Genomic DNA, 3,609 nt, shown 5'->3' with positions numbered 1-3,609 from the left:
TTTTTGAAACTGCTACTGTTCTACCAGTTTTGACTGAAGTGGGCAGAAGCAAGGTGGATGGATTGATGGATGGACCATGGAAAAACATAACCTTTCTTTTTCTTATAAAGTAGGAAAAAATGTCCCTTAATTACCACAGTTATAATGGTATAAAAAACTGTTTAAAGAGAGTGTCTCCTGGTTTTGGATTCAGTTAGTCTAGTCCAGAGAAGTCATAAGTACTTACCAACATGCAATTTACCACACTTATTAACCACTTCTGAATTTGAATGTCTGGGTCTCTGCATTCAATCTTGATTAACTGGCCCAACAATGAATGTTAATTACCCTGATTTACATTGCCTACAGAGCTATGGTCAACTTCATATCAGCAAACTTGAGGCTTCCTAAACATGTTCCAACAGGGTAACATTCAAGTCGTCTTCCATGTAGTGGAGAAAAGCCCTGAGAGCCTACACCGGGAGATTTATCTCACAACGAGCTGCAGTAAGGTACAGGGGGAAGAATACAGGAGGAAAGTGAACTGGTGTGCCTCAAAGTATATTAAGACTTTTTTTTCCCTCCTCTTCAAGCTATGGAGATGTAGGTAATACATAGGTGCAACTTAGGAAAAGGCATTTTTATTTACATTTATATTCTGAATTTAGAGAAACAGATTAACTAAGTTTTTAATTTGTGTGTTCTTCCCAGCAATAAACTGAGCTGATCAGAGTAGGACAGCACAGGATTTAAGACTATGTTCTCTACCTTGGTGGAAGTTAGTGTGCATATGGAGATACATATATAAATGTGTGTGTATATATATTATATATGTGTATCTCCCCACAAACATCAGATTTTCTATAGTCCTAACAATTTTGCAGTGACATTCCTGAAGGCAGGAATTTCCCGGGCTGGGCAGCGCTGTGGTTCCTGCCGCTGGCAACAGTTTCTTGTGGCAATGAGTCCCACGTGCTCGCAATGCACGGTGTTAGAAAAGCCTCCTTCTATCAGCTTCGAGGGTGGGGCTGGGCGGCTGTTGGAAGTATGCCTATCAAGAATGATGCCTCAGCTCTGTTGGTGGTAGAAGATTGTTCCTCTGGACTTTTCTTAAAAAAATAAATAAATGTCAAGCCAGAAAAGGAAGCCTGCTATTTTTCAAATCCAGAAGCTGTAATCATGCTAATCCATATGATCGTGCTAAAGCCAAGCAACATGCCTTTTGCATGTGATGTAATCATTCAGCGTAGCCTATTTATAATCACCACTGGCTGGGAACACCTTCCCAGAAAAATATAATCAGGAGAGTTTTTCCTTGGTCACATTCCTCCTCTTCCTCCCTATCTTTTTCGGTCAGTTGTGCTCTTTCTCCTACTTTTGCTGTCTTCCCAGCCTTAAATACAGCAGTGTCCCTTGCTTTTTTTATGTTTCATTTTAAACTAACACTTTCCACGTCTTCTATTCTTTCAGTGTGTTAGAGCCATACTGAGTGAAATCCCAGTCCTCTGAAATCAATACCAAAACTTCCATTGATTTCATATAATATATTCTTTTAAATTCAGTACAAATGCTCCACGTGAGTCATCTATTTTAAATATGGATCTACTGTACAGGGCTGTCTATCTCTCAGCTTGATACATAAAACAGCGTGTTTAATAAATTCGCGGGTGTGGGTTGGTAGCATTATGTGTAACAAATGAAAATCTGTTGGTTATACTGAGCATATCAAGTGTAAAAGGAGAAAATTCATCAATGTAAATATCTATCTGTGGATCAATTGGTATCAATCTTGTTTAACAGTCTATTTCCTTAGGACACAGTTTGGAAACAAAGAGCATTTCAAAATGCTGGTTAAACAAACAAATATATAGAAGCTCTTTGGGCAACGTGGGGGTGGAGTAATCACCAGATAAAAATGGTCAGAGTGATTTTAAATACCCGTTGATCTATTTTATGTTAGTAAATACTGAGTTTCTCTTGATGTAACATGTCCATTAAAGTACATCATGAGTAGGGGTTTGTAAAACCATTATTTGCTTGCAGAGGAAAGGGTGAGAAAAGTGGCCTAAAAACCAAAATTTGTCCCCTGACCTCCATGCTCAATAATTGTCCAAGGAGGAGGGTGATACCTTCTGCTCTGCAAGATTTTTTCTGTTTATATTATCCTTAGCTAAATAAAACTCCTTACGAGACACTATAAAAACAAAAGAAAACCCCAAGAGGATATATAACTAATTAGATCATGATGCGCTGTTTACCTTGGTCTACAATGTTAAGATCTTTTCGTGGCTGTCCCATGCAAACTACAGCTCCCACCTTCTCAAGCATCGCAAAAAAAAAAAAAAAAGAGACATAATCCTGAGCAGTACCGTGGACACTTGGCATGACTGTATGCGCAGGCACAAACTTTAGAATATAATAAATGTTGTACAAACCCCAGGGTTTTTGCAAGGTAAAAATGCCAGTAAAGCAACTGGTAACGTGAGGCTGTGGTGTTGTGCAATGTTCTGTGGCAACTGTGTGGCCTCGTTAGGTACCATTGCTTCCTCCCTCCACCTTCCTGCTGTCTAGTAAGATTTGGGTTTTCCACTCTACATCACCCTTCTGAATCCCACGTAATCTCAGCTGGATGTTTATCCTCACAACAGCTTTGCAGCTGGGGAAATGTCATCCTCAGTTCACGAGTGGGAAACTGAGGCACGGACCCTGATAAATTGCTTGCTGATGAAAGCAATGGCAAGCGCGTATTGAGTCCGACTTTGCCTGAACCTGAATCTTCTGAACCCTTACCCAGTGCCCTTCTCCTCCAAATCAACAGAATCATCTCTTCATCATATCAGTCTCTCTCTCCAATGCCTTTTGGACAATCCATTTCATTTTTCATAGATACATCGGGGGGTGGGGAGTGGGCGTTCTACATGAAAACAAAAAGAAATCACATCTCCCACAAAGATTTTGCAATCCACATCTCCATATATTCAAGCATCCTCACATTTTTGCTTATGCAAGGGCCAGCTGGCTTCAGCGGGGACCGGAGGGGTAGAGGTGACTCTGCTCCGTAACACTCGGGGGCTTTACAGCGAAGTAAATCCGAGCCTCAGCTGAGCTGGGTCCTGCAATCACATCTCGCCACATGGGCTCTACCCCCAGCGTGCCACCGAACGCCAGGGGCCACCCAGCTGGGGCTTGTGGGGGAGGATTTAAACGCGGTGCATTTTCACGTGGAACCCGACAGCAGAAAAGGGGAGTAAAAATGAAAATTATTCCACTGTGCACTTACACAGCCAACTTAGTGCAGGAAAACGCTTTCAAAGTGTTGCTTTTTCACTTGCTGCCAAGTTTTTCACACGAACCTTTTACATGTCTAACGTTTTTATTTGCTGTTAAAAATACAATTGGCTCAATTTTGTCGGCTCCCCAGAAAGCGGGACTTAAAAGACGTCTTTCAACAAATGAACCAACGCCAAGCGTAATTACGCACCGTCTGGATCCGCTTTTAAAGCCCCTTAACTTGCCTACAACACCGGGAGACCCCGGGCTCGTCCGTTCGGACAATCAGTGCTCTTTCCTTTTCCACCTTATCTAACGACAAAGGGAAGAATTAGCATTGTCCCGGGCTTCTGCTTGCTT

Source organism: Pygoscelis adeliae, unplaced genomic scaffold, assembly GCF_000699105.1.
Source record: "Pygoscelis adeliae isolate BGI_AS28 unplaced genomic scaffold, ASM69910v1 Scaffold286, whole genome shotgun sequence".
In the NCBI taxonomy this organism is placed as follows: domain Eukaryota; kingdom Metazoa; phylum Chordata; class Aves; order Sphenisciformes; family Spheniscidae; genus Pygoscelis; species Pygoscelis adeliae.
Note: the sequence above shows the minus strand (reverse complement) of the source record.